Below are 12,071 nucleotides of genomic sequence, written 5' to 3'. Positions count from 1 at the left end.
AGAGAGCAAGATAGAGTGGAGAAAGGGACAGAAATAAGAGAGAAGTGTTAAACATGTTGAAAAATCATTACACCGAATAATTTCATTGACCTCTCTGCCAAAACAGTTTAATCTTCTCAAGCAGCAGGTGTGATTTCAAAGGGATTTACAGTATCTAGCCTAAATACAGGGTGTGATTGGGGCCTGGGAAGGGGCATATGCCTTGCAGAACCATATTGTGAGACTCTTATGTCAACAAGGTACAGCTGTCCATTCATTGCCTAAACCAAATATAGTAATTGAACGTTCCTTTTTAGCAGTCTTTTCTAGTCGTTAGTGGTGGTAAAAAGAAAACAAGCACAACATCCTCTCATTGATATACAACCACATAGACACCCTGATGAAACCGTCTCTATCACAGGACTGAGGAGAAGCTGTCAGTCACAAGGAGTAGCCATGCCTTGTCTTGTCCCGGGGGTGAGGGGGTGGAGGGGGAGGGGAGCTGGATCAGACTTGAGTGACGCTTCCTGCTTGCCTTTTTTTCGTGCCAACACCTGTGCAGGAATTCACCTGAAATCCCTCCAGATTCCCGATGGATGTTTGACTGAGGCATGAAAAGAGAACAACAAGGATGCAGCCTCCTGGCTGAACGCATCGGATCACCTGTGTCAATGCCACCATTGTGTCTGCCCAACGCAAACTGAAACCCCCTCACTGGTCCACACAAAGGAGCAGGCAACAGGCTGTGACTGATATAATGAATGGAAAAACAATGAGAAAGTGTCTAAATAAACTAGAAGTCTTGAGGGTTTTGTGTGACTTAGAGTAGAAATGTGTGTGTTTTCATGGTGTTGGCTTGATTCTTGCATGTTCTGTACGATATTCAGGTGGATTGAACGGTGAAAACAAACTGTTTTGTGCCCTCTCTTGTCTCCAGAACACACGCAGGTGTTGTTTTCATTTAAATCCAATAGTAAATGCCTGTCTGTGGACTGAACTGTCCTCTCCTGTCACTTGAATTCTATTGTATCTTAAGTCATGTAAATATTGGACCACTCAAAATAAACATGAACAGTTTTTTGTTTCATTTGTCATTGTAGGTACGCACACATGCACATGCAGTATACACACTCCTGAACAGCCGTAACCTCCAACACCCACACACCCACCCCCCCACACAGACACACACCTACATCTACAAGTTACCCACACCATATAAATCCATTGTTAGCGATCAAATGACAGGGCAGCAGGCCTAGAAAGATGAAAAAAGGAAATATACTCCATATAGGTGGACGGGATGATCACTAATAAAATAAATTAGCTTTGTCTGACATGTAACAAATGAAGAGAGACTTGACGTGCCGAGGGTTTAGTGTTGTTAGCAGATGGGCCTCTAACAGTGCTTAGAAGAGGAGAGCTGGAGGGACTGCACTGCACCTGGAAGAGCGCTAGCCTGGATCACGGCATCGCTCATGGCCGGGGGAGACAATCCCCTCTGTCATCTCTGATCATAAATCTCCCAGGGAGGAATCAGAAGAGAGAGACCAGTTGAAACACATTGAGAAAGAGAGAGGAGCCACGAGGGAAGACTTGGATTAAATAAAAATAAAAAATTTTTTTACAAGCCCCTGTCTTTCTGTCTGTCTTGCTTTCCCGGCTGCCTTTAAACTGATGTTGTCGTCATTCTTTAAAAAAACATTGATCTAGGAAGCTAAAGGGAGTAGAGGAGATGAGACGGTGGAATAAAATGTTTGCACGTGCTACAGGGGCCCCACGTCTGTTTTCACAAACACACCCTGTGTCTGAGTCACAACTACAGAGTCTCTGCAGCCTTCCTTTCTTCCCTCCTCCTTCTCCCCTCTCTCACCCACTTGGAATACTATCTTCTGGATTGGGAGATAAACGATTGTCAGTGAATCTTTTAAGCCCACTTCCTCTGTCTTGGTTTTCTTTTACTGATCTATGCAAAACATCCATCTGAATGTTCATCCAATTTATGAATATCATCTCGAGAAGAAAAGAGGAGGGTTTGTTGCCCATTTCTGAGTGTGTTGGGGGTCTATCCCTAACCCCCCTTCTCTTCCTCCATGTCTCTCATCTCTCAGTTTCTTGGATCGTCTGCACCACTGCTTCTGACTGACAGTCTCCCACAGTCTTGGGTCAGAGAACTCTCTCACCCCCTCCCTCCTTCCTCCCCCCCCTCCTCCCTCGCTGTCTTCCCTTCCCATCGTACAGAAACAACATCTCCCGTTAGGGCTTTCCCCTGCAGCTGTGACCTCCATGCACCCGGCCGCTCTCTTTCACAGCTCCCTGTCACATAAAGGGCAGGAGGCAAGAAAGACTGGGCAGAAAATGGCTCTCTCCAAGACCACAGCCGTAGTGGGCCAGGATCAGCTCTGACAATGATCAGTCTGTGTGTCCTCCAGACTTCAACCCAGACCCAGCCCACCACAGCAGGCTAGCAGCCCCAGAGCCCCACCACAGCCCAGAGTACTACTGCTGCTGCCCACCTAGAGAACCAGACCAGACCATCATTATCAACCACATCCAGTGGGCCTGACACTCCCCTGACATCTCACTCCAACCTCATGGCAACCCTCACACACCATAACAGGGCCTGGGCCACAATGTGATGGATTGTCCACTGCATCCCCACTGGGCACAAATGTCAATTCAATGTTTATTCCACGTTGTTTAAAAAAAAATGTATTATGTGGGAACAATGTTGATTCAACCAGTGTGTGCCCAGTGGGTCTGCTACAGCTAAGTGCATGTCTCCGCCCTCCGCTCTACTGTGACTTACGACTTCTTCATAGAAGGAGAAGAAGAGAATTCATGCAAGTCAGACCACTTGTTGTGGCTTGAGTCCTTTTCATGTACCCTTTTGATGTGCCCATTTCTCTCTATCTTTCCAGTCTGTGTCCTTTTTATGCTATTTTCTTAATCTCTGTTGGAAGATGCTTTTTGCATCTGCTAAAATAATGCAATAAGAGGTTTGAAGAAAAAGAGGGGGGGTTGAGAAAGGGAGTGGTGTGAGAGAGAGGATTTTTCTTTTCTAGACCAACCAGCATACAAATCAAATCCTATTACCTCCCCTGGCTCTGCAGCTTTTTGGGATTGAATGGAGTGGTCTGGAGGCGAAGCTCCAGCAGAGAGCACATTGTAGCCCAATGAGGGCCTTCTGGGCTGGGGTGCCCCCTCTTCCACTGCCCCGAGAGGCCCCTCACACCAGGACCCCGTACAGTCAATGGGGGCACCAGCTGAGAGCCGTCATAAACGTGTTAAATCGCCTTGGCGGGAGTTTCCTGCACCACCGCTTGGATGCAAAGGAGATCATTAGTTTCCAGAATGGTGGACAGGGAAGAAAGTGACAGCTTTTTAACCAGGCTATTAACTCAATCAAAGGCAAAGGCATTTAATTGCTGTGAAAGATGTAAAAAATAAGAAGGAAAAAAAAGAAAAGAGAAATCTGTGAAAGGCCGCTGGTAGTTTTTAATGTGAGAATTTTTTTTTTAAAGTAAAGAAATGTGTGCAGGTGCTAAGTTTCGTGAATGACAAGGGGGCAATAGAGGCCATGTGTTAAGTTAAAGCATGATTCTTCTTTTTATAGGTTTGTGCCAGAGGCAGGCATTGTTCTACACGTTCTTATCCGATTTAAACACAATTCTAGACAGGTCTAACACCTTTCACAGTACAATGACAAAAACATAACTTACCCAGGAATGACATAAGTGGCACATTGTTCAGCTGCCTAATAACATCAAGAGGGCATCGACAAATGTTTTAGGCAGAGAACATAACGTTATGACTATAACTAGTGTTCCCTGAAGGAGGGAAACGAGGCACAATATACTATGGGGTGTCATACTCTCGCGACTTTGATTGAAGGATCTACAATCACGCCTGACAAGGCCAATGATATCCGTGCCTTGCTGGAGGCCCTGCCTTCCACAGGTGATAAGCGTGAGGCTTGGATTCATTCTTTAAATGTTTTATACCGCTCTTCAAGGAGCCTAGGAACGGGTGACGCCGGGCCAAACAGGTGTTGTACCTCGTTTCCCTCCTTCAAGTAACAGTAGTTATAGTCATAACATTACGTTCCCTTTCAGTCAGTCAACTCGGTACAACATACTATGGGGAAATATAATCATGCCCCAGGCCGACCCCAATGAATACTATAAATGAAACGTCCCTTGGCAGACCACCCAGACCTGACCCAGCCAGATGCGTCAGTCTGGGTATTGCACACAAGGTGCGCTGCTTATTGACTTTCCCCTGTCAAAGCCTTAAGGACACTGTGGGCCACACTGGGAGCAGTGACATCCAAGCAATAAAATCTCACAAAAATGTGTGGTGATACCCAACTCACCGCAGCACAAATATCTCCTACAGTCAACCCTTTAAACAATGGGCATGTGACCTCTGTTGCTCTTCAGAAGCAAAAGGAGGCGGCGAGATGGGAAATAGTCCAAAGCTAAGGACCTGGGCCCGGTTGCATAAAACATCTTAAGAATTTCCCTTAAGGGTTTACATTAAGGAATAATTTGACCTTACCTAAGGGAATTGTTTAAGGGTGTTGCATAGAGCCCCTCAAACATTTTCCTTAGGTAAGTGGCATACTTAAGTGTTTTTACAGTAGTTTGAAGGCATGCACGGCAGAAAGAGTGTCTGGTTACCATGCATACGGCCTGATTCACTGACCAAACATCTCCTCAAAGAAATCACATTTATATTGGTAGATCGCAAAATATAAGTTTTACATGCACAGGAGAAACAAATTAATCAGAAGATAATAAAACACGTCACTTTTTAGTTACTTTTTTCTCAACTATTACTTTCTAGGCAAATGTTAGCCTACCACAATACAACTTGGATTTGGCTTGAAAACATGATAACATTTAAAAAGAAGGGAAATAATTAGTAGGAAAACCTTTTGTCATGATTGTGATGTCACCAGAGTGACTTTAGATGCAATATAACTTTAGCTAGCTAACTAAGATTGAGGGGACCACCGTATTTTAGCTAGCTAACATTAGCATTGCTAGCTATTTTTGACAAACTTTTCTCGTAACAGAAATGGCAACATTGCTATCTCTCTAAAGTAAATTTGACGACAACACAATTTGGCAAAGTTGTTTCCTACTAATTATTTGCCTACTTAACAATGTCATCGTATTTCCATGCCACGCTAAGTTGGTGTAATTCAGACAAAACAGTCACATTAGCATCCGAGGTGCAACCCTTGTCTCTAGGGCACAAATAAATATTGGATGCAGCTATGGTGGTACTAACTAACTCATGTCTGACTATAACAGTGTACTAACTAGCAGCAACAAACTCAAACCAACCCAGGGCCATAGCAAAACATGTCACAGTTGGTTGCATAATGTAACATGTTTATCTAATACAATCTGGAGCCAGTCAGTCAACATCTGTAAAGCATAGAATTAGCTTCCAAATGAGATTACATTATTTCTCAAGCTATGTTTATAACTGAGGGATGATGACAATTGTTGACCCTGTTTTCCTATTAGACAAAGTGCACAGTTGGGTGTCAGATGGATCCCCTGGTCATGAATAGATGCCGGGACCTACCAGAAGGAGCAAAGGTGGGTATCATAACATGTCCGGCAATGTGATTGCCATTGTTGCCAGAGTCTCCCTTGACTCCTATGAAAAGGACACGCCATCATGAGGCCTCTGACAGTGAGCCGAGTTACTACCCTGATGACACATGCGACTTCATCAACAATGTGTTATATGTGTAAGATGTAAGATGTGTTATATAAAAAGTTGTTCAAAAATACCCGGCTTGATAAAATAGTAGGCCAATTACCCAGCCAAGCAGATACAACTAGTACAGTAATTTTAGTTCTGAAGTATATTAGCAAAAAGATTTGTCCTTTCTTTATAACAAAATGCAATTTACCACTTGGCTATCTAATATATCACCATGTCACAGGCCCTCCCAGTCAACAACACCTCATAAGATTAACTGCTGCAGTTGATCGAGAGATGTCCAGTTTGCAACCGAACATGCAGCATAGAAAAGACCAGCAAGGGAGCCCTCTTCAGCATCTTGCAGACATGCTCTCGCTGTGAGAATTCCTATAAATTGAACAGTCAATCAATCAGTCAAATGTATTTAGAAAGCCCTTTTTACATCAGCCGATGTCACAAAGTGCTGTACAGCAAACCAGCCTAAAACATCAAACAGCAAGCAATGCAGATGTAGAAGCACGGTGGCTAGGAAAATCTCCCTAGAAAGGCCAGAACCTAGGAAGAAACCTAGAGAGAAACCATGTTTTGAGGGGTTGTCAGTCCTCTTCTGGCTGTGCCGGGTGGAGATTATAACAGAACATGGCCAAGATGTTCAAACGTTCATAGATGACCAGCATGGTCAGATAACAATAATCACAGTGGTTGTAGAGGGTGCAACAGGACAGCACCTCAGGAGTAAATGTCAGTCAGCCACATGTTGGCAAGTATCCGGCCAGTAACCTTCACCTGTCAGCGGCAACAGCTTTCAAAGGCTCATCCTTTGTACAAATACAGAAGTTAACCCACTTCATTGCTTTGACATATTTGATAACCCAATTATGAAACATGATTTATGTAACTGACATTTGTTTCTTGTTTTCTACTTCTTAGATGCATACAGTGCCTTGCAAAAGTATTCATCCCCTTGGTGTTTTTCCTATTTTGTTGCATTACAACCTATTTTTTAACTAGATTTTTATTTGGATTTAATGTAATGGACATACACAAAATAGTCCAAATTGGTGAAGTGAAATGAAAAAAATAACTTTTTCAAAAAATTATAAAAAATAGAAAATGGAAAAGTAGTGATTGCATATGTATTCACCCCTTTGCTATGAAGCCCCTAAAAAAGATCTGGTGCAACCAATTACCTTCAAAAGTCACATAATTAAAACACTGTTTTTAGATATAAATATGAACTTGATAGAACTAAAAATGCATGCATTGTCTAACATAATGTCCTAGGAGTGTCATCTGATGGAGATTGTAAAAGGTTAGTGCATAATTTTAGCTGATTTTATGGTTTTGGTGACGCCTGTCTTTGAATTGACAATACACTACACACAGCTATTGTCAATGTACTCTCCTAACATAACTTAACTTTATGCTTTCGCCGTAAAACCTTTTTGAAATCGGAAAACGTGGTTAGATTAAGGAGATGTTTATCTTTCAAAGGGTGCCAGATAGTTGTATGTTTGAAAAACTTGAATTTTGACATTTATTTGGTTTCAAATTTGCCGCTCTTGAAATGCACCTGTTGTTGATAGGGTGCGCCACAGGTGGCACGCTAACGTCCCACATAGCCCAAAGAAGTTAAACAGCGTTATGTCACGAAACGCGTCAGGCGCGTCACCCTTCTTTACCCTTTGGATAGTGTCTTGAACGCACGAACAAAACGCCGCTATTTGGATATAACTATGGATTATTTGGAACCAAACCAACATTTGTTATTGAAGTAGAAGTCCTGGGAGTGCATTCTGACGAAGAACAGCAAAGGTAATCAAACTTTTCTAATAGTAAATCTGAGTTTGGTGAGTACCACACTTGGTGGGTGTCAAAATAGCTAGCCTGTGATGGCCGGGCTATCTACTCAGAATATTGCAAAATGTGCTTTCACCGAAAAGCTATTTTAAAATCGGACATAGCGAGTGCATAAAGGAGTTCTGTATCTATAATTCTTAAAATAATTGTTATGTTTTTTGTGAACGTTTATCGTGAGTAATTTAGTAAATTCACCGGAAGTGTTCGGTGGGAATGCTAGTCACATGCTAATGTAAAAAGCTGTTTTTTGATATAAATATGAACTTGATTGAACAAAACATGCATGTATTGTATAACATAATGTCCTAGGATTGTCATCTGATGAAGATCATCAAAGGTTAGTGTTGCATTTAGCTGTGGTTTGGGTTTATGTGACATTATATGCTAGCTTGAAAAATGGGTGTCTGATTATTTCTGGCTGGGTACTCTGCTGACATAATCTAATGTTTTGCTTTCGTTGTAAAGCCTTTTTCAAATCGGATAGTGTGGTTAGATTAACGAGAGTCTTGTCTTTAAAATGGTGTAAAATAGTCATATGTTTGAGAAATTGAAGTAATAGCATTTCTAAGGTATTTGAATATCGCGCCACGGGAATACACTGGCTGTTGAGTAGGTGGGACGCACTGGCCCAGAGACGTTAAAGAAAATAATAAGCAAACACATTTGGTGTTCGCAAAAAGGCATGTTGGAGACTCCCCAAACATATGGAAGAAGGTATTCTGGTCAGATGTAACGCCCTGGCCATAGAGAGGGTTTTTTTGTTCTTTATTTTGGTTAGGCCACGGTGTTACATTGGGTGGGCGTTCTATGTTCTTTATCTAGGTTTTTTGTATTTCTTTGTTTTGGGCCGTGTGTGACTCCCAGTCAGGCACAGCTGAAGTTCGTTGTTGTTGATTGGGAGTCACACATAAGGAGCAGGTTTTTCCTTTGGGTTTTGTGGGGGATTGTTTTCTGTCTCGTTCGTTTTTGACCAGACAGGACTGTTAGCTTTCGTTGCTGTTTGATGTTTTGTTTATAGTGGTTCATTTTTTAAAATATTTATAATGAATCCACAACCTCCGCTGCATCTTGGTTTTCTTGCGACGACAGCCGTTACAGGATCCCCCACCAAGAAACGGACCAAGCAGCGGAGGAAGGAGAAGAGCTATCGGGACTCATGGACGTTGAAAGAAGTGGAGAGAAGCTATCTGGAGTCGTGGACTTGGGAGGAAATCCTGGACGGTAAAGGACCATGGGCTCAGGCTAGGGATTATCGCCGCGCGCAATGGGAGATCGAGGCGGCGAGAGCTGAGAGGCGCTGGTACGAAGAGAGGGAGCGGAACGGACACGGAAGGCAGCCCCCCCAAAGAATTGGGGGGGGCACACGGGGGGATTGGCAGAGTCAGGCGGTAGACCTGAGCCAACTCCCCGTGCTTACAGGAGGCAGCGCAGTACTGGTCAGGCACCGTGTTATGCGGTAAAGCGCACGGTGTCCCCAGTACGCGTTGATAGCCCGGAGCGCTACATGCCAGCCCCCCGCAAGTGCCATGCGAGAGCAGGCATCGAGCCAGGACGGGTTGTGCCAGCTCAGCGCGTCTGGTCTCCAGTGCGCCTCCTCGGTCCAGGTTATCCTGTGCCGGCGTTGCGCACTGGGTCTCCAGGGCGCTGGGAGGGTCCAGTTCGCCCAATGCCTGCTCTCTGCCCGTGCCGGGCCAAAGTGGGCATTCAGCCTGGAGTAAGCATGTCGAGCGTCCGTACCAGAACTCCAGTGCTCCCCCACAGCCCGGTTTATCCTGTGCCTCCTCCTCGGACCAGGCCTCCAGTGGGTCTCCCCATCCTGGTCCGTCCTGTGCCTCCTCCTAGGTCCAGGCCTCCAGTGGGTCTCCCCATCCTGGTTCGTCCTGTGCCTCCTCCCAGGACTAGGCCTCCAGAGTGGCCCGCTTCTCAGGAGCTGCCAGAGTGGCCCGCTTGTCAGGAGCTGCCAGAGTGGCCCGCTTGTCAGGAGCTGCCAGAGTGGCCCGCTTGTCAGGAGCTGCCAGAGTGGCCCGCTTGTCAGGAGCTGCCAGAGTGGCCCGCTTGTCAGGAGCTGCCAGAGTGGCCCGCTTGTCAGGAGCTGCCAGAGTGGCCCGCTTGTCAGGAGCTGCCAGAGTGGCCCGCTTGTCAGGAGCTGCCAGAGTGGCCCGCTTGTCAGGAGCTGCCAGAGTGGCCCGCTTGTCCGGATCTGCCAGAGTGGCCCGCCTGTTCGGATCTGCCAGAGTGGCCCGCCTGTCCGGATCTGCCATCGCCGCCCGCCAGCCGGGCGCAGCCAGGGTCGTCCGCCAGCCGGGCGCAACAAGGGTCGCCCGCCAGCCGGGCGAAGTCAGGGTCGCCCACCAGACCTTCGGCGCGGCCAGGTGCGCCACCTAAGAGGGCGACGCCAAGGGTGGGGCAGAGGCCACGTCCCGCACCTGAGCCGCCGCCGTAAGAAGGCCCACCCGGACCCTCCCCTTCACTGTCAGGTTTTGCGGCCTTGGGGGGGGGGGGGGGTACTGTAACGCCCTGGCCATAGAGAGGGGTTTTTTGTTCTTTATTTTGGTTAGGCCAGGGTGTTACATTGGGTGGGCGTTCTATGTTCTTTATCTAGGTTTTTTGTATTTCTTTGTTTTGGGCCGTGTGTGACTCCCAGTCAGGCACAGCTGAAGTTCGTTGTTGTTGATTGGGAGTCACACATAAGGAGCAGGTTTTTCCTTTGGGTTTTGTGGGGGATTGTTTTCTGTCTCGTTTGTTTTTGACCAGACAGGACTGTTAGCTTTCGTTGCTGTTTGATGTTTTGTTTATAGTGGTTCATTTTATTAAATATTTATAATGAATCCACAACCTCCGCTGCATCTTGGTTTTCTTGCGACGACAGCCGTTACATCAGATGAGACTAAAATGTAGATTTTTGGCCAGAAAGGAAAACGCTATGTCTGCCGCAAACCCAACACCCTCATCACCCCGAGAACAACATCCCCACAGTGAAGCATGGTGGTGGCAGCATCATGCTGTGAGGATGTTTTTCATCGGCAGGGACTGGGACACTGGTCAGAATTGAAGGAATGATGGATGGCGCTAAATACATGGAAATTCTTGAGGGAAACCTGTTTCAGTCTTCCAGAGATTTGAGACTGGGATAGAGGTTTACCTTCCAGCAGGACAATGACCCTAAGCATACTGCTAAAGCAACACTCGAGTGGTGTACGGGGAAACATTTAAATGTCTTGGAATGGCCTAGTCAAAGCCCAGACCTCAATCCAATTGAGAATCTGTGGTATGACTTAAAGATTGTTGTACACCAGCGGAACCCATCCAACTTGAAGGAGCTGGAGCAGTTTTACCTTGAAGAATTGGCAAAAATTCCAGTGGCTCGATGTGCCAAGCTTATAGAGATATTCCCCAAGAGACTTGCAGCTGTAATTGCAGCAAAAGGTGGCTCTACAAAGTATTGACTTTAGGGGGTGAATAGTTATGCACACAAGTTTTCTGTTTTTCTGTCTTATTTCTTGTTTGTTTAACAATAAAAAAAATTCTTGCATCTTCAAAGTGGTAGGCATGTTATGTACATTTTTTTCCAGTTTTTATTCCAGGTTGTAAGGCAACAAAATAGGAATAATGTCAAGGGGGTGAATACTTTCGCAAGCCACTGTATAATGTCCAGGGTATGATATATCTGAAGTGAAATAGAAAGGTGAACGCATAGATCAGGTTGGTTTCACCAGGCTAATCAGAACCAAAACTTCCAAAGGCACTCGCACATCTGAGCTATCTTTTTTGCAGGTGCATGGTAACAGTTTAATAAAATGAGAGAAAAGAAGGAAACCGCACACTGTTCTTGTTAGTATCACAGGCTAATCAGAACCACCGTTGATAATGTAATCAGTGCTTTGTGTATTTGTGTGTGTCAAATAACATTAAATGCCTTATGAAATTATGACTTTACAATGATTTCAGAGCTTTTTAATGGAAATTCCAAAGCCAAAAATATTCAATATTCAATATTGAACAAAACATTGAATTGCCAAAACGTAGAAAATATTCCATTCTCTCTGATCAGGTCCACATTGAGTAGACAATAGAAAAATGGAAATTACTATAAAATAATAAAATATTTCAGTTAGTTTTTATTTGATTAGTTTATTATTTTTCATTTCATGAAGTAATCATCTCATCTCTACTCAGGCAATTGCAGTCAGCCAGCCAGGCCATCGAACATTATGTCCTCCCCATACTGTACTGTTTTTAGTCATCTTATTTAGCTAGCCTGCAGAGCTGTCTGATGAAATAATTTTACTTGTTTTTCAAAGTAGATAAGGCATACTTTCACGAACTGGCTCCATCCCTCTCCTCTTGTGTTGTGTACATTCCTCTCTCATGCGGTCTATGTGGTCTGTGTGTATCTAACCTAACGTAGCAGCCGTAAAAGTGTATCAATCCAGAGATCTGCATACTGTATATGACAAGATGCCCATGTCTCTGCCCTAACAATGGGAGTCATTGTCCCAAAGGGGGGA

General features: G+C 44.8%; 1 protein-coding gene across 3 annotated transcripts in view; it reads right to left on the bottom strand.

Moving 5' to 3' along the window:
• smoc2 (SPARC related modular calcium binding 2) overlaps nucleotides 1-12,071 on the bottom strand; it is a 93,944-nt gene that overhangs the window by 63,517 nt on the left and 18,356 nt on the right. The gene's annotated exons all lie outside the window — the stretch shown is intronic.

Source organism: Salmo trutta, chromosome 5 (genome assembly GCF_901001165.1).
Source record: "Salmo trutta chromosome 5, fSalTru1.1, whole genome shotgun sequence".
NCBI lineage: Eukaryota > Metazoa > Chordata > Actinopteri > Salmoniformes > Salmonidae > Salmo > Salmo trutta.
Note: the sequence above shows the minus strand (reverse complement) of the source record. Positions and strands in the feature narration are given on the sequence as shown.